A 21,222-nucleotide genomic window follows, 5' to 3' on the forward strand; every position below is an offset into this window, starting at 1 on the left:
GGGCATTACAATAATGTTTATTAGGGATACCACCTCCCACCATATTCGGGCATCCTCCCGAAACATGTAAGTGGCGTAGGCCACTCTCTCATTACCACCCACCTTCATAAAATCCAGAATAGTGGTTATCATCGTCATCCATTGCTCAGCATTCAGTGGATCTGAGCTGCCCTAAAAAACTGGAGGGTGCTGTTTCCTGAACCTCTCATATAGGGGTTCCCATCTATCTCCCCCTGCCTGGGCCTGCACTACCACTAGTACCTCTGGCTGTGGCATTGCCGGTATTGCGGACTGTGGGTTCCCTGTTGGAACCTGTTGCTGTCTCAAGAGGCGAATCTCATCTTCCTACCTCTTTAACATGGTTTGCATATCAACAAGCACCTGTTGCCAGTTTTCTGGAGTTGGTGGTGGAGCCTGGCCCTGGTTATTCTCTTCCCTGGCCTGTATCTCTTGGCCAGCCAACCTCTTTGACTTTCGAGGAATCATATTGATACCTCACCCACTCTGCAGTGATCGAATTGGCTGTTAGGTAAGTAATAACTATACCTCTTGCCTCCTGATGGTCCAAGATCAAACAGAAAACAAATGCAATGCTAATAAGCATGCCAACACATAATATATTAAATCATGGTGCTAGTAAGCACTTCCTGATATTCATCAACATATAACAATTCTAATAAGCATGTCTGGCATTCATAACCAATTAACGATTCAAATAAGCATGCTTAAATATTTATACATGTATAACAATGTTAATCATCATGTTCTTTAATCTCTGCCAGTGCTAACAGTGCTAATAAGCATTTCCTGGCTTATATGCAAATAATGACGCTAATGAGCATGTTCTTACCTACATGTCCATATAATAACACTAATAAGTGGTTCCTTTGCATTCACAAGCAATAACAATGCTAATAAGCATGTTCTTTATCGTTCATGCAACATTCAAGGACCAAGCCCTATCAGATTATCTCATGCTCCCTAAACAGGCATGCATATAAGCCAATTATATCCTATTTAAGCAGTTAAACACCTAACCACATAAATAGTTACCGAACCCTGAGTCGAGTGTACATGCCAGGCCAGTCTTTAGGAACCCTTAAACCTTGGCAGCTCTGATACCAAGTTGTAACGTCCTCCTAAACCAGGACCGTTACATTGTGTATTTTAAATAGTGTCAGACTTGATAATCAAGTCGTTTGGTTATAAACGTGTAACTAAGGTTAACATCAAGGGTTAGGGTTAAAAATGTTGGTAAAAGGAACTGTTAACTTTTCATTTAAAAGTTTCATACATACAATTGTTTAAAAGGGTGTATATACATCAAAAGTTACAACCGGCCGACCTAAGCGGCAAAATAAAGGATACAACCCTAGTTCCTCTGAGATACCCTCGACCGTAGGGGACGAGCAACGAAATATGTACACGCCACCACCAAAGATCTCCAACTCATGGCTGGTAAAGATTTCCTTTCCTCTTACTTGCACCACATAGCACCCGTGAGCCAAGGCTCAGCAAGAAAACTTAAACATGTGCATGAATAGTAAATACAAGTTTTAAATAAATATCTAGCATGCCCAGCAGTAATAACCTACTCATGCATGCATATAATTACAAATAAATGATCATTGGAACATTCTGGGGCTCGTTGCCCTAATAAGTTGACCATATATTCAACCCCGGGCCCTATGCCCTAGCTATGTGACAAAGTCACCTGGGGCCTTTGCTCTTAGCTCTGATTAACTAGCCATAAAGATAGTTCAACATACTTGGTGCTTTAATTTTTCAATGACTATAGAGTCGGCCAATGTAATAATACATTCTTGATTAGGCCTAAGCCTTTCGACTAGCGCACAATGCGCTATTGCCGTCCTTGACTAATAAGTCAAGCTTTGAGCCATGTATTCATATACAAATACAAATACAGATAAGCATACCATAGACAATACAAGTATGCATACATATTAATCATATAATACCATAAATTAAATGCAAACATAGTAATATCCATGTTCCTTAACGGGGTCGAGCCCTAACTACGCAAACCATGCAAACAATCATATAACACTTAGCCAAAAATGAAATATTCAAGTATGATTAATCAACAAGCACAAACATAACTCAATCACGTTCATTCACATGGGCCCCAACCTTATTCATAGTTATAATCAACAATCGGGCCAAGGCCTAATCACATATATCACGTATTGGGTGCAGTTTTCTTACCTTAGGTCCAAGTATAGCGTAATAATAAGAACAACCTTCGAGCACAATCCCAGTTCCGAGCCCTTAGCGATAACCTAGTCAAATCCATAATATATGATCCCATCAATAACGAGCAAATAAAGCCTTTAGGATATCGAATTCTACTAAACCAGGTAGTAGGATCGATCTCGAGACCTTAGAGTTGAGTTCTCACACTCAAAAAATCTCCCGGAGCTCAAAATCGATTAAGCACCACGACCTCAAGCATCTAAGCTGCGGCCCACCCAAGTCAGAGGCCCCAGCCTCCCTTCTCACTGAACATGCACCGCGGCGCAGCCTAATAGGCGGCGCGACGCGACCTCGCATCAGAACCATCCCCTAGCCTCTTGGTTCAAGAGGACTGTGACACCCCAAGAATAGGGCCACGGTCCGACCCTACGAACCCATAATTATAACGCCCTGCTAATTAGGGTCCGTTACCACGTGTTTTTAAAATTAGTGCTAGACTCGCTAAACGAGTCATTTGGACCAAAACATGTTATTAAGCCACTAAGGGTTCTGGTCTTAATTTTTTTTATCAAGAAGTAAACATTTCCATTAAAAGAAGCTTTAATCTTTACATGGGATCCCAAAATACAAGTATAAATTTTTTTTACAACTCAGGGATTACATAATAAGCCGGCCTAAGTGGTAAAAAGGTCCAACCTTAGCTCCCCTGCGATATCTCGGCCGTGGCGGTCGAGCGGACTACATATGTACACATCACCACTATCGCTCTCCAACTCATGGCTGGCCAAGCTTATCCTTACCCTTACCTATACCACAAAGCACCCGTGAGCCAAAAGACTCAACAAGAAAAAATATTAACAAGTTCAGATTCACATAATATAACAACATGCGTAACAGTAATAACTGGAACCAAACATACACATTGTATAGTCAAGTGATCATAGGGTCACACAAGTGCGTGTCACACTCCCATTTATTCACATTTCATCCAAGCCAGTCAAGCGCATAAGGCACTCCCGAGGTGGCTTAGCCATAACGACTTGTGCTCAACACATAATGTCGATCATGGCTTACAAGCCGAGCCTTACAGACCCTCGACTTATAAGTCGAACCTCAGAAACCCTCAACTTATAAGTCGATCCCCTTTTTAACCAAATATACCCTTGACTGGTAGGTCAAGCTTTAATCAGATGCAACCGACAAATTCTTGGCTTATAAACCGAGCTTCCTAGCAAGAACAAACATCCACATAATACATTAATCATACATGCAGATACAATGCATTCCAGTAATAAAGCAGATATGCACATGCATAATTATAGTCATGCTCATTAGCTGTGCCCAAACCCTAATCACATTTACATTTAACAAATGGGCCAAGCCCCAATCATGCATCTCACGCATCGGGTGCAGTTTTATTACCTCGATCCTCGTGCAAATAGTAGAACGACCCAGAGCGCTGATCCTGACCTGAGCCTGGCAGAAACCCTAGTCACAACACAAGTATGCGTTCATCAGGACTTAACCCTAGAACCCGAGTTCCAAACCAAACTCTAAATCTTAAAACAAGGGTTCTTAGTTAAAAGGGAACTAAAAATGTCCCCTGAGCCCCCAAGCAAGCTCCCAAATCAGATTCCTGAGCCCTCGAGCCTAGCCCTAAAAATCAGCAAACAAGCCTTTCTTGGCCCCTTGCGTGGTCGCGCCAACCCTTGGCGCGGTCGTGCCCCTCAACTCGATCCCTCCAAATTGAATCCAATTTCCCCCTTTCTAGGACACCAGCGCAGTCGCGCTACAACCTAGCGTGGTGATGCTAGGTCCTCAGAACCTGAAAATATGCCCAGAACATGGTGTTCTTCCCCAAATCGTAAACTTACCATTTCCAGCCAATTTCAGACCCAAAATTCAATTATAGTAGATGTTTTTAGCAGGATTCCAGCTACAAGAACCTACCATTAGGCCTAGGCAATAAAACCCACCAATCCAAACCATCACAAACACATCACAAAGCTAATCTCTAGAATTCACCACCCAAAGAGCTCAAGAACACTATTACTACTGAAAACTCAGAAAAAATCATAAGGAAATGCCTCAGATTTGTGATTCACAATCATCTTCACCAAAACAACCCCTAGCAACTGCCCTTTCCTTTGCTTGTCACTACTTCCTCAACTCCCAAAGAAAAAAAGCCCTTGGTGCCTTGAAGTCCATGAGGACTTTTGAGAGTTAACCAAAATGAGAGAAGAGAGAGCTTGAAACGCGAGTGACTCAAAACCTTCAGCTCAGGTTACCCTTCACTCTAGATATAGGGTAATTGACCATTTTACCCCTAGCCATATCAATGCCCCTTAACAAAGACCAAGGGTATTCTAGTCTTTTGGCATAATTCCCACTAATCTCAAATAGGTATCACACAATCCCAAATAATTTATCAATCCAATAACCATCAATTAATTCCTGTTATTCTATAATTCTCAGAAATTTACAAAATTACCAAAATACCCCTAAGCTCACGCTGAGTCAAGTATTTTACCCGTTGTGACTCTTCTGCTAACTAGCTCCCTAGGATTGCCTCGTGTCGGGTAACTCAAATATATCCACATAATAATGTGGTCGCAATCATATATCACACATATTTACAATTATACCCTTAATGGGTCAAAATTACAAAAATGCCCTTCTAATAAGAAATGGACCAACATGCACATTTAATACACCTAAACATACAAACATAATCATAACATAATATAATTCACATAATAACGTGCTCCTAACACCTAAGCATATAATTAATTCAATTATTGCCTCCCAGCCCCCTAATCCAGGCACTAAGCCATATTAGGGAATTTGGGGCGTTACAATTATCCCCTCCTCCTAAGAATTTCATCCTCGAAATTTTACCTGAACAGCTCGGGATACTGATCCCGCATGGTTGATACCAATTCCCAGGTTGCCTCCTCGACCTTGTTGTTCCTCCATAATACCTTAACTAAAGGTATGATTGTATTCCTCAAGACCTTGTCCTTCTTTTCTAATATCTGGACTAGCTGCTCTTTAAAGGATAAGTCTACCTGCAGCTCCAGATCTTCATAGCTCAGTACATAAGCCTTATTAGATACATACTTCCGCAGCATCGCAATATGGAACACATTGTGCACGGTCAAAAATGCCGGAGGAAAGGCCAATCTATAGGCCACCTGACCGTTCCTCTCAAGGATCTCAAAAGGTCCTACAAATCTAGGGCCTAACTTGTTGGATTAGCTTATACATGATCATTATTTATTTTCATGTATAGATAATATTAAACAAATTAATACGAGATAGCCTAAAACATGTTTCTAAAATTGAAATCAAAGAGAAACAAAGAATAGAATACTTAAAGTATACGCAGAAGAATTAAATAGTCCTTCCTTCAATTTCTCTAACTCTTGTATCCTTTCTGTCGCAGAGTATTATCAAGAAACAGAATTGATCTTCTATTTTCTTCACAATCTTCCAATGTATCCTTAGAACCACCTAGACTAGTGTGGACAATTCTCAATACATGAGATAGATATAGAGAGAAGAAGAGAAAATAACAAAGAGGCTTAGAAAAGGACTTGTGTTTAGAGAGAATCTAAAACTATCAGAAAATCTGACTTGTGACTTATCAAACCCTTTTTTTTTACTTCTCTCTAAGCACTCCTTTTATAGACTCAATTAGGCCATTTAATATAATTAAAAAATCAATAAAATAATAGCCATTTTGAAGCCCTAGGTCGAAATTATCACGGGCTTTAGGCCCGTGAAATATCCTATTTGATTATAAGCCCATTGGACTTAAAATCAAGGTCTGTATTATTTTCTATTGATTTAATTAATTAAATTATTATTTAAATCCTTTATCAAATTAAGTATACATAATTTGAACCTTGATTTAAATTTATTTATTAATTTAGATACCAATTTATCTGAATTAATAAATCTGCCATAATTTCTCTTTTCTTCTCAAAATTACACAACTCTGTGCAACTATCCAAAATTAACCTGGTCAACTTTGATAATTCTAATTGATGATTAAATCAATTAATTGAGAATATCTAGATAATTTTATCCAAGGTACAATGGGGACCATGGGCCTATGAAATCAAGCTCCAATAAGTTATCATAAATCTAACAAATAAATTTACTAACTTATTAATTCCTTGTGACTCCACTATAGACTCGGAATTGCACTATTGAATTCATAGAACGCTCTATAAAAAATATAGATACGCTATTAATTATCCATTATTACAACCATAATTGTCACTCAATCCTCTATAGACGGTCTACAATGAGATATGACTAAAATACCGTTTTACCCCTCATTGTATTTTATCCTTAAAACACTTAGTTCCTAGTAAATGATATTTTAGTAAACTAATTTAATTACTGAAATAAGATCTCTATCATTTAACACCTTGAACCAAACTAAAAGGAAACCATCATTTCACTTCTTCATCAGAAACTATAGATGTTCATATCTATGATTAACACTCCCACTCAATTATACTATCGAGTTCCCAAGATGTAAGTATGGGCTAGTCCGTAGGGTAAGCTGGTAACGAACAAGTCAAAGAACTCAAATAATACAACCAGTTAGAACACTAACCACTCAAAATTGAGATTGAATTGACCTATGATCAACTTTATGATATGACTAGAATAGATAATAACAGTATGTTTACTTATCTTATCAATTGTCAATATCGGTCCAGTCCGATGTAACAAATACATCCGATCTTATCTACTTTGCTAATGTTCTGGAAAGAACATAACACTGTAATGTGTAAGTAGATCATATCGTAGATTGGCAAGTCAATGTAAATCCTGTGCACTGACTAATCCTAGGACTAACTTATTTAGAACATATAATCATATTTATATTCCACTATGATTACGTCACTATAAATAAGATTAGCTATATGCTCGGGATTTAATAGAAGTTTATATTAAAAAAATAATCATGAAAATAAAACATGTGAGCAAAGTGATTGACCAAGTTAAAAAATGATTAATATTCTTTTATTGATAATAAAATGAGATTACAAAGAATTTGGGTTTTAATTAGGGCATAAAACCCCAACAAACTCCCACTTGCACTAATTGAAACTAATGCCTTAATTCTACTAATCCCATTTCCTTGACATGCTTATCAAATGTAGCTTCTGGTAGTGTCTTTGTAAACGGACCCACAAGATTGTCTTCAGTTGCAATCTGGATAACCTTCACATCTCCCCTGGCCACATATTCTCGAATAATGTGATACTTCCTTTCTATATGCTTACTCCTCTTGTGACTTCAAGGTTCTTTCGAGTTGGCTATCACTCCTTTATTGTCACAAAACAACACAAGCGGTTTATCCATTTCTGGAATAATACCAAGATCTAAATAAAACTTCTTTAGCCAGACTATTTCCTTAGCTGCTTCTGACGGGGCTATGTACTCAGCCTCCATGGTGGAATATGAGATTGTAGACTGCTTTACGCTTCTCCAAATCACAGCTCCACCCCCAAGAGTAAACACCATTCCAGGGTTCAGAATCGACATCAGTCTGAAAATCTGAATCGGTGTAGCCTACAGGGTTCAGAACACCACCCTTGTAGACTAACATATAATCCCTAGTCCGTCTCAAATACTTCAGGATATGCTTAACTGCTATCCAATGTTCTGGTCCTGGGCTTGACTGATACCTGCTCACTACTCCCACTGCATAGCAGATATCTGGCCTAGTACACAACATGGCATACATCAGACTTCCAACTGCAGATGCGTAAGGAACTTTTCTCATTGCATCTTCCTCTTCAGTAGTCTGGGGAGACTGCTTCTTTGAAAGATGAATTCCATGGCGGGACGGTACACACCCTTTCTTGGAATTTGTCATTGAGAAACGTTCAAGCACTTTATCAATGTAAGCTGCTTGAGGTAGAGCTAAAAGTTTGTTCTTTCTATCCCTGATGATCTGGATACCTAGAACATAACTTGCTTCACCCAAATCCTTCATCTGGAATTGAGTGCTCAGCCAATTCTTCACATCTGATAATTTCTTAACATTGTTTTCAATGAGTAAGAAATTATCTACATAAAGAACCAGGAATACCACTATTTGATTTGCCTTCAGTTGGTAAACACAGGGCTCATCAATATTTTGTTCAAAGCCATAGGTTTTGATTATTTCATCAAACCTAAGATTCCAGGAACGAGAAGCTTGCTTAAGTACATGGATGGACCTATTCAACTTGAAAACTTTTCCTTCTTGTCCAGATACTTTAAATCCTTATGGCTGATCCATATAAATGAGACTTCGTCAAGCTTTCCATTAAGAAAAGTTGTCTTGACGTCCATTTGCCAGATCTCATAGTCGAGAGTGGCTGCTATGGATAGGAGGATGTGAATGGATTTGAGCATGGCTACCGAACTAAAAGTTTCCTCATCGTCCACGCCTTCTCTTTGGGTATAACCCTTTTCCACTAATCGAGCTTTATAAGTCTCGATATTTCCATCAACACTTCGTTTCTTCTTGTAGATTCACTTGCACCCAATGGCCCTAAAGTCACTAGGTGCTTCCACAAGATCCCAGGCGGAATTTGAGTATATGGACTCCATTTCCTGTTTCATGGGTTCGGGCCATAGTTCCTTTTCAGGGCTAGCCATTGCCTATTTGAAAGACAACGGATCATCATCACTAATGTCACCAACAACTATATTGGTTTCACCATCCAAACCATAGCGAAATGGGTTCCTAGAAACCCTCCCACTACGACGAGGCTCCGTGACTGTTTGCTCTGGAATAGTGGTACTTTCTTCATTTAAATCGACTTGCGTCGGTTGGACATGAAGAGTGGGAATTTCCTCATCAACTCGCGTTGATGATGATGGAACATTGGTTGGAGTCAATTCTTTAACCATCTCCTCTAAAACTACTTTGTTGCGAGGTTTAAAGTTCTGGACATAGTCATTTTCCAGAAAAGTAGCATTTGTAGAAGTAAACACTTTCTTTTCTGAATGACTATAGAAAAGTCCACCCCTAGTACCTTTAGGATAGCCAACAAACATGCAAACTTCAATTCACGGTTCTACCTTTCCCTCATTTTCCCTCAGGACGTGAGCGGGACACCCCCAGATTCTATAATGGCGTAAACTAGGTTTACGTCCATTCCAGCATTCTAAAGGTGTTTTGGGTATTGATTTAGATGGCATGACATTGAGAATGTCGTTCGTGATTTCAATTTCATGTCCCCAGAACGAAGTTGGTGGAGTTGAGTAACTTAGCATGCATATAACCATTTCCAATAAAGTTCTATTTTGGCGTTCCGCTACACCATTTTGTTGCGGAGAACCTGGGGCAGTAAGTTGTGATAAAATCCCAAGTTCAGTTAAATGATCTTGGAACTGCATATCCAAATATTCTCCACCCCTATCAGATCGCAATATCTTTAACGTTTTACCTAATTGGTTCTGAGCCATTGCTAGGAATTCCTGAAACTTTGAAAATGTTTCTGATTTCCTATGCATTAGGTAAAGACATGAGTATCTAGAGTAACCATCAATGAAAGTGATGAAATACTCAAAATCACCCCTGGCTTGTACATTCAAAGGTCCACAAACATCTGAATGCACAAGACCAAGTGGTTCTTTGGCCCTATCACCTTTGCAGAGAATGAACGCTTGGTCAGTTTTCCTTCTAGACATGATTCACAGACAGGTAATTCACCTAAGGTGAGTTCCCTCAAAGGTCCGTCCTTTGTAAGTCTTTGAATCCTATCATAGCCAATGTGACCTAGTCTCAAGTGCCATAAATACGTCATATTATTGTTATTGGTCTTTTGACGTTTATTGTTCCTAGGTTTAGATACTTTGAATAAATCATTATTAAGAGCGAGGGGTTCGTTAGGTTGCAGAATATAAAGCCCGTTTTCCAAACATGCAATACACAATTGTGATCCATTGAACGAAATAGATATATTAAAACTTGTGAAAGTCATAACAAATCGTTCTAATTGCAACATGGAAACAGAAATTAAATTTCTACTAAAATCCAGAACAAAAAAGACATCTTTTAAAATTAAGTATTTATTTTCGAACTTCAGACGAGCTATTCCTATAACTTGGACCTTAACGAACGCTGCGTTCCCAACTCTAAGCTTTAAGCCGCCTTCATCCAGTTTCTCCCACGATTCAAGATGCTGTAAAGAGTTACAAACATGGTTGGTAGATACAGAATCAATTATCCAAACGGATTTATCATTCTCTAAAACACATGTTTCTAAGATAAATGAACTATAATCATTACCTTTGTTTTTCGCTGCGAGAAACTTGGGGCAATCTCGTTTCTAATGCCCCTTCTCTTTGCAGTGAAAACATTTATCTTTACCTTTCTTGTTTTTCATGTTCTTCCCCTTAGGCGTCTGTGCATGTGGTTGTGCACTCGTCTTTGCAGGCTTGGGGTTGTTGTTTTGTCCACCTTTCCTCTTGTTTCCAGCTTTCGAAGACGAAGCTGGATGAGCTTCAAACTTAGCTAGATCAGCAGCAACATCAGTAGTCTTATTTTCACCTCCTTTACTAGGTCCACCCATGACAGGTTCAATAATCTGAAGCTCGTTCATGAGATGCGTCAGACCATAGTTGAGTTGATCACGAACGTGCAGACACGATGCCATTCGAGCATTTACGGTGTCTTCATGTATGTGCGGAGACAGTGCTATCCAAGCATTTATGGTGCCATCACGAGCATTGACGGTGCCATCACTAACGTGCGGACACAGTGTTCATTCTGGGGATTCCTCAATCATGACGAATTCAGAGTTGTCACCAATCAACCCTATGTTGATATTCTGCTTCCAATTAAGGAAGTTTTGTCCGTTGAGTTTCTCCATCGAAAGTTGAGAAAGGATGGGAGTAGACACAGACACTACTTAGCTTACAACTACAAATTATCAATAAAATAGTAATCAATCACATTTGCTCAATAAAACTTCTATTCACACAAATTTCAAGAAATAACACAACATATACCAAAATATGTAAGATATCATAAAAAATTACCAAAAACAATCATATCTCTATTTCTTTAGGTTTTTAACTAATCTATGATATCCTTGTCCCGGTTGGCGAGAGTAAAAAATACCACTAGTTAAATAGAGTTGTAAACTCATTTAATAATGGACACCACTATTAACAACCTACTATTCGATCAAAATAAGAAAACAAAATCTCTTATTTTATGAGCTAGACCCACGGTTTCAATAATCATAGATTTAGTCCTAGTAGTCACCGTAGGGGTGAGTCTAGTAGAATTTGACCTATAATTATCTATCTTTCGAAATCTACCATTGTCAAAATAACTAATGAACACCTTTCGTAGGGGGACGAATCAAAGCGCCTCGAGGCCCCATTAAGCTATTGACTATGTTAAACCAACGGTGGAGATCAAATAATATCCTTAAAATAAGCTCATTATTAAGTTTAAAAATAGTATTTTTATTATTTATTTTTAGAAAATTAATGACTATGGTTTTCCCAAAAACAATTAAACAGATTAATTTTTTTTAAAAACAAAGTCCTAGAATTTCCTATTAATTCTAAAGTGTCACATTGAAACAAATTCAATTAATTTAGAATTAATTTGTTGCTAATCAATATTTAGGTTTAACTAATATAATGAACCTATATAATTAAGTCCAACTCAGGTAAATGAGCCTTAACAATTTGGCTTGTATGGAGGAGGGCTGGGTCCAGTATGTCGTTCGCACTACAATGACCACCTATCTTCCATACAAGGTCCAAAAGACAGGAATTTAAACCTTCGTTTTATTAATTGTTATTAATTGATTAGGCCCACTATAGACATGGAAAGCAAATGAGCCTTCACAAGTGGAATCACCCACAAGAGAGGAATTTAAAATTTACATTTTCTAATGGGCCCAAATAAAACCTATCATTTTATGAATATTTTATTTGACAAAATACCATATATCTAACAAACATATGGGCCACTATATGCATCTAAGCCCAATTTAAAAAATACCACATATAGTGCAAATAGACATGTTATAATTGGATGTGCCTAATCATGTTACTATATGAGCAATTCTATGAATTTATGCAAAAATACAACAATTTATTTCATTTGCAAAAATACCACAAATAATTATCTAGAATTTATCAAAAAATTTAAATAGGATTTATCAACAATTAACCAAAGTTAATTTAAATCCCATTTAAAAAAAATATTTATTAATTGGCTGAAAAAAATGATATTTTTCAAAATTTAACCAATTTTAAATTTTAAAATCAATATCTAAACTATTTTCCAAAAATATCTTGTGTTGTTACAACTATTAGCTAATATTTTAACCATTTAAAAATAAATAAAATATAAATAGTTATAACAACCCTAAAATATCTCAAAATAGTTAAAAAAATTCAAATATCTATAAAAATATCTAATTAACAATATTCAAATTTCAAATAATTTAAATATTAAAAACTATAGAATAAAAAGATATTTATATTTTAAAAAAAATCAAGAAATTAAATGAAAATATCTCAAATATCTGATATCTTAATTCTAATATTTTAATATATTAAAAAATTTAAAATTAAGTTGTTAGTTTATTTTTAAATTTGAATTTGAATCTTTGTAGAAAATATCAAATTATTTAAATCTTAACTAACAAAAATATCTTATTTAAATTTTTTTTTTTAAATACAAAACAAATCTGATATGTTTGGTTTTGATTATAAATAATAATTTTTCACAATTCTTAATTTTCTTCAATAAAAAAAAAAATTGATGAACAGTACCCGTCCGTACGGGTATTGTTCACTGCTGGCTGTTGAGCTTGCCCGCGCGGGGCTGGGGTGTGCGCGCGCTCGCATGGGAGCCAGTGCAATATTTTTTTTGAGCAATTTTTCAAACCAAAACCATTTTCTAATTAATTTTTAACATGTTTTTACACAAAATAAAGCATATATAAAATTTAATAGCATAGAAAACACAACAAAATAACCTAAAAAATTGCTAAAATTCACATAAAATCAATATGCTTCATAAAAACATGAAAACCATCCAATTATTCAAATATATCAAATAATTCAATTTTAAACATGTTCATGCATGAAAATAAAGATTACCAAAGGCACTGAGGCCAGTTGTAAGATTAGCTTATACAAGATCTTTATTTATTTTCATGTATATCTAATATTATACAAATTAATACGAGATAGCCTAAAACATGTTTCTAAAATTGAATTCAAAGAGAAACAAAGAATAGAATACTTACAGTATATGCAGCGGAATTAAAGAGTCCTTCCTTAAGTTTCTCTAACTCTTGTATCCTCTCTGTCGCAGAGTATTATCAAGAAACTGAACCGATCTTCTATTTTCTTCACAATCTTCCAATGTATCCTTAGAAACACCTAGACTAGTGTGGGAAATTCTCAACGCATGAGATAGATATAGAGAGAAGAAGAGAAAATAACAAAGAGGCTTAGAAAAGGACTTGTGTTTAGAGAGAATCTAAAACTATCAGAAAATCTGACTTGTGACTTATCAAACCTTTTTTTTTTACTTCTCTCTAAGCACTCCTTTTATAGACTCAATTAGGCCATTTAATTTAATTAAAAAATAAATAAAATAATAGCCATTTTGAAGCCCTAGGTCGAAATTATCACGGGCTTTAGGCCCGTGAAATATCCTATTTGATTATGAAATTTCCTATTTGATTATAAGCCCATTGGACTTAAAATCAAGGTTTGTATTATTTTCTATTGATTTAATTAATTAAATAATTATTTAAATCCTTTATCAAATTAAGTATTTATAATTTGAACCTTGATTTAAATTTATTTATTAATTTAGATACCAATATATCTGAATTAATAAATCTGCCATAATTTCTCTTTTCTTCTCAAAATTACACAACTCTGTAAAACTATCCAAAATTGACCTGGTCAACTTTGATAATTGTAATTGATGATTAAATCAATTAATTGAGACTATCTAGATGATTTTATCCAAGGTACAATGGGGACCATGGGCCTATGAAATCAAGCTCCAATAAGTTATCATAAATCTAACAAATAAATTTACTAACTTATATTAATTCCTCGTGACTCCACTATAGACTCGGAATTGCACTATTGAATTCATAGAACGCTCTATAACAAATATAGATACGCTATTAATTATCCATTATTACAACCATCATTGTCACTCAATCCTCTATAGACAGCCTACAATGAGATAGGACTAAAATACCGTTTTACCCCTCATTGTATTTTATCCTTAAAACACTTAGTTCCTTGTAAATGATATTTCAGTAAACTAATTTAATTACTGAAATGAGATCTCTATCATTTAACACCTTGAACTACGAAAAGGAGACCATCGTTTCACTTCTTCATCAGAAGCTATAGATGTTCATATCTATGATTAACACTCCTACTCAATTATACTACCGAGTTCCCAAGATGTAAGTATGGGCTAGTCCGTAGGGTAAGCTGGTAACGAACAAGTCAAAAAACTCAAATAATACAATCAGTTAAAATACTAACCACTCATAATTGAGATTGAATTGACCTATGATCAAATATATGATATGACTGGAATAGATAATAACGATATGTTTACTTATCTTATCAACTGTCAATATCGGTCCAGTCCGATGTAACAAATACATCTGATCTTATCTACTTTGCTAATGTTCTGGAAAGAACATAACACTGTAATGTGTAAGTAGATCATATCGTAGATTGGAAAGTCAGTGTAAATCTTGTGCACTGACTAATTTTAGGACAAACTTATTTTGAACATATAATCATATTTATATTCCACTGTGATTACGTCACTATAAATAAGATTAGCTATATGCTCGGGATTTAATAGAAGTTTATATTAAACAAATAATCATGAAAATAAAACATGTGAGCAAAGTGATTGACCAAGTTAAAAAATGATTTCTATTCTTTTATTGATAATAAAATGAGATTACAAAGAATTTGGGTTTTAATTAGGGCGTAAAACCCCAACATAGCTTACCCTTCTTCTCGAACCTCCTCACCCCCTTTCAGTGGCGAGACTCTAAGGAAGACACAATCTCCCACCTAGAACTCCACGTTCCTACGCCTCGGATCCACATAAATTTTCTGTCTACTCTATGATGCAAGCATCCGAGCTCTAATCTTCTCGATAGCCTCATTGGTCCTTTCAATTGTTTCAAGACCTAAGTATCTATGTTCACCCATCTCATCCTAGCGAATAGGTGATATGCATTTCCTACCATACAACATCTCATAAGGAGCCACTTCTATGGTTGCCTGGTAGCTGTTGTGTAGAAAAACTCTATCAGAGGCAAATATTTACTCTAGGGCTCTTCAAAGTCCAGTACACATGCTCTTAGCATGTCCTCTAGTATCTGGATAGTCCTCTCAGACTGACCATCGATCTGAGGGTGATAAGCTATAATAAAATTTAGATGCATACCCATTGCCATCTGTAAACTTCCCCAGAACTTGGAAGTAAATGTAGGGTCCCGATTTGACACGCTCGACCTCAGAGAACCATGAAGACATACTATCTCTCTCACATAGAGATCCACATACTGGTCTACTGTATAAGTCATCTTCATTGGTAGAAAGAGAGCTAATTTGGTGTATCTGTCCACAATAACCCACAGTCCTCGACAATCCCACCACAAAATCCATTGTGATGTCTTTCCATTTCTAGTATCGAATATCCAAGGGCTGTAATAGCACCGCTGGTCTCTGATGATCAGCCTTGATCTGCTGACACGTCAGACACTTGGCCACATACTCGGTTATGTCCCTCTTCATCCCTGACCACCAATATAAAGTCCTCAGTTTCGGGTACATCTTCGTGGTGTCGGGATGCAAATAGTACGGGTAGTATGAGATTCATGCAGAATCTCCCGTCTGATAATAGTGTCCATGAGAACACAGATCCGACGTTTATATCTTAGCAAACCCATATCTGATACTGTATAGCCCCTAGCCACTCCAGCTAGGACGTCCTTTCTAATCTTCATCAGTTATGGCTATTTTAACTGACTCTCATTTATCCTTTCTAGAAGGGTAGACTGCAGAGTAATGTTGGATAACTAGCCCACTACTTACTCAATCCCTGCTCTGGTCATATCCTCTGCCAACTCCTTGGATATTTGCCTCGAATTGTACAATTTCCCTGGACCTCTCAGACTTAGGGCATCTGCCACCACGTTGGTTTCTCTGGATGATAAAAGATGTCACAGTCATAGTCCTTCACCAGTTCCAATCAATGCCTCTGCCTCATATTTAAATCCTTCTGTGTAAAGAAGTACTTGAGGCTCTTGTGGTCCGTATATATCTCACACTTCTCTCCATAAAGGTAATGCCTCCATACCTTTAATGTAAAGACCACTACTGCTAACTCCAGATCATGAGTAGGATACCTCTGCTCATAATACTTCAGCTGGCGTGATGCATAAGCAATCATCTTCCCTGTTTGTATAAGGACACATCCTAACCCTGGTCTTAAGGCATCACAATATACTATGAACTTCTCCTAATTTGTCGAAAGACTCAAGACTGGGGCGGTAATAAAACGCCGCTTCAACTCCTGGAAGCTGTTCTCGAATTTATCTGACCACACAAACTTCTGACTCTTGCGCGTCAGTTCTGTCAGTGGGGTAGCTATCCTTGAGAACCTTCCACAAAGCTCCTGTAATAACCTGCCAATCCAAGGAAGCTTCTAATCTCAGAGGCATTCCTTGGTCTTAGCCAATCTCTGACAGCCTCAATCTTACCTAGATCTACCTTAATTAAATCTCTACTAACAATATGACCCAAGAAAGTCACCTGAAGTAACCAGAACTCACACTTCTTGAACTTCGCAAATAATTTGTGCTCTCTCAGCCTCTGTAAGACCAAATTGAGGTGTTGCTCATGCTCTTCCTCTGATTGTGAATAAAGTAAGATATCTTCAATAAAGATGATCACAAATCAATCCCGATTGTCCTTGAACACCTTGTTCATCAAATCCATGAAGGCTGCCGGGGCGTTAGTCAAACCAAATGACATAACAAGAAACTCGTAGTGCCCATATTTGGTACGGAAGGCTGTCTTTGGTATGTCTTCCTCCTTGATCCTCAACTGGTGATAACCAGATCGAAGATCTATCTCCGAGAACACCATTTTACCTTGCAACTGGCCAAAAATATCATCTATCCTTGGCAGAGGATACTGTTCTTAATGGCCAACTTATTCAGTTCCCTGTAGTCTATGCACATCCTCAGAGAATCATCCTTCTTCTTCACAAATAGGACTGACACACCCCATGGTGAGAAGCTGGGTTTGATAAAACCCAAGTCTAACAACTCCTGTAATTGTTCCTTCAACTCTCTCAACTCTGCTGGGGCCATTCTATAAGGTTCCCTAGACACTGGCTCTGTCCCTGGTGCCAGCTCAATAACAAATTCTATCTCCCTGTGTGGCGGAAACCCTGGTAATTCCTCTGGGAACACATCTAAGAATTCGCAGACTAACCTAGTATCTTCTGGTCCCACTGACACGATCTGAGTGGTATCTACTACATTGGCTAGGAATCCTATGCAACCTCCTCTCAATAGGTCTCTAGCCCTCAATGCTGAAATCATAGGTATTCGAGGTCCATGCACAGTGCCAACAAATACGAAGGGGTCCTCACCCTCAGGCTCAAAGGTTACCATATTCTTTTTACAATCAATGGTTGCCCCATATCTAGTTAACTAGTTCATCCACAAAATCATATCAAATTCGGTCATAACCAACTCTATCAAGACAATCGACAACTTCCTGCCATCCACTGTGACCACTAGAAAGCTGACCTGTGACCTGAGGGCCTAGCTTCAGCCTTAGCCCACGTCAATGCAAACACATAAGGTGGCGTTGAGTTGTCTGCCTTTATTGGTTCCTCTTTCTTCTCTCTTGGGCAGTCCTTCTTGAGATGCCCCACAACTCCACATATAAAGGAGGCCTTCACCTGACACTCCCCCAGATGACGTCTTCTACATCTGGCGCACTCTGAATATGTCCTCTAGTTCTCATTGCCGCCCTGACGACCAATTTGTACACCCCGTGGCCTCCTATAAGGACCGAAAGACAAAAAAATATTCGGGGTCTTCCTTTTTGAGTCACTAGGGCCTCCACCCCTACTTGATCCTATAAAGGGAGGTCCCGTCCTCCTCATATCCCTTCTGGTCGTGTTCTCACACCAGATCTTGTTCTCAGTGCCCTCTGTAGTAAGGGCTTTCTCTTCTACTTGAGCATATGTCGTCACTCCAGGTATTGTTGTAATTTTGACATCCCGGGCTATCATGGGTTGTAGCCCCTGAAGGAATCTTTCCTTCCTTGTCCCATCAGTGGGCACCAAGTCTGCAGCAAACTTGGCCAATCTGTCAAACTTCAAGGCGTATTCTGTCACTGTCATATTCCCTTGTAACAATCTACTGAATTCCTCAACTTTTGCAGCTTTAATTGCCTCATTGTAGTACTTCTCATTGAATAGAGTTCTAAACTTTTCCAAGTTCATTGTGGTTATGTCCCTAGTCTGTGACATTACCTCCCACCAAATTCGGGAATCCTCCCAAAACATGTACGTAGCACATGCCACTCTCTCGTTGCCCACCACCCTCATAAAACCGAAGGGTGCTGTTTCCTGAACCATTCATATTCTAACTCCTAATGGTTCTCTAACTCTGTCTGCTGCTGTACGATCGGTATTGGAGCAGCAGGTGGGGCCTCTGATGCAGCATCCCCTTTTGGAAACTATTGCTGCCTCAACTGGCGAATCTCTTCATCCTGTCTCTTTAGCCTAGCTTGCATATCTGCAAGCATCTGTTGCCAGTTTTCAGTAGCTGGCAGAGGGTTCTGACCTTGGTCATTACTTTTGACCTGATTCCCAGCGTCGGCTAGCTCATTAGATTGCCCTGGAAGCATACTTCCAAGCCAATCTGCAATCAATGACTCAGCTTATCAGGAAGTAATAACAACATCCCATGTCAATCCATGGTTCAAAACAAATCGAATAAGCATTCACATGCATTTACCATGCTAATAAGTATCCCAGTAATTCACACATATAAAATCATGCTAGTAAGCATGGTGATTCATATTCATGATTACCAAAGATGCTAAGAAGCACGTTCTTAACATTCACAAACATTAACAGCGCTAATAAGCACGTTCTTGGCATGCATATACATAACATAATGCTATTAAGCATTTCTAACACTCAAGGGCAAGAAGGATGCTAATAAGCATTTTCTGGCATGCACAAACAAATAGCAATGCTAATAAGCATTCCTTTTAACATTTAATGCTGCTAATAAGCATCTCCTAGCATACATGCACATATAGCAGTGCTAATAAGCGTTTTTGACATTCAAAATCAATAACGATGCTTATAAGCAATCTTACCGCATTTACAAGCGTCTATTGTGTTAATAAGCACATCTTTAACATACAAACAACAGTCAAGGGCCAGGCCGAATAAGAATAGCTCATGCTTTCTATTTAAACAAGAAGGTAACACATATATATATTTTATTTAAGCAGTTGCATCATAGCTATATTAATAGTTGCATTGAGCTTGTCATTAGTGGTGAGTGTACATGCCCAATCAATCATTAGGAACTGTTAAACCTTGGCTGCTCTGATACCAAGTTGTAACGCTCTGCTAATTAGGGTTTGTTACCACGTGTGTTTAAAATTAGTGTTGGACTCGCTAAACGAGTCATTTGGACCAAAACATGTGATTAAGCCACTAAAGGTTCAGGTCTTAAAATTTTTGGTGAAGAAGTAAACATTTCCATTAAAAGAAACTTTAGTCTTTACATGTGATCCCAAAATACAAGTTTAAAAATTTATTACAACTCAGGGATTACAAAATAAGCTGGCCTAAGTGGCAAAACAGGTTCCAACCTTAGCTCCCCTACGATATCTCGACCGTGGTGGTCGAGCGAACTGCATATGTACACATCACTGCTATCGCTCTCCAACTCATGGATTGACAAGCTTCTCCTTACCCTTACCCACACCACAAAGCACCCGTGAGCCAAAAGACTCCGCAAGAAAACATATTAACAAGTTCAGATAATTAAAAAAAAATACACACTATACATTTAAGTGACCATAGGGTCACACAAGTGCATGTCACACTCCTATTTATTCATATGGCATCTGAGTCAGTCAAGTGCATAAGGCACTCCCGGGATGGGCTACCCATAACGGCCTGCGCTCAACGCACATAATCTCGATCACGACTAATAATCTGAGCCTTACAGACCCTCGGCTTATAAGTCGAGCCTTGGAAACCCTCGACTTATAAGCTGAGACCCTTTTTAACAAAATATACCCTTGACTAGTAGGTGAAGCTTTAATCAGATGCAACAGACAGATTCTCAACATATAAATCGAGCTTCCTAGCCAGAACAAACATCCACATAATACATTCATCATACATGCAAATACAATGCATTACAATATATTAAAGCAGATATACACATAATCATGCTCACTAGATGAGCCCGAGCCTTAATCACTTTACATTTAACAAATGGGCCAAGCCCCAATCATATTACATTAATAATTTGGCTAAGCCCCAATCATGCATCTCACTCATCGGTGTAATTTTATTACCTCGATCCCCGTGAAAATAGTGGAACGACCCCGAGCGCTGATCCTGACCTGAGCCTGGCAGAAATCCTAGTCACAACACAAGTATACGTTCATAAGGACTTAATCCCAAGCAAGCTCCCGAATCAAATTCCTGAGCCCTCCAGGCCTAACCCTAAAAATTGGCAAACAAGCATTTTGGGGCCCTTGGTGCGCTCGCTCCCACATAAATTTTTGGGCTTCGGGACCATTGGTTCGGTCGCGCCAACCGTTGGAGCAGTCGCGCCCCTCAACTCGAGCCCCCCAAATTGAATCCAATTTTCCCCTTTATGGGACACT

Source organism: Humulus lupulus, chromosome 8, assembly GCF_963169125.1.
Source record: "Humulus lupulus chromosome 8, drHumLupu1.1, whole genome shotgun sequence".
NCBI classification, from domain to species: domain Eukaryota; kingdom Viridiplantae; phylum Streptophyta; class Magnoliopsida; order Rosales; family Cannabaceae; genus Humulus; species Humulus lupulus.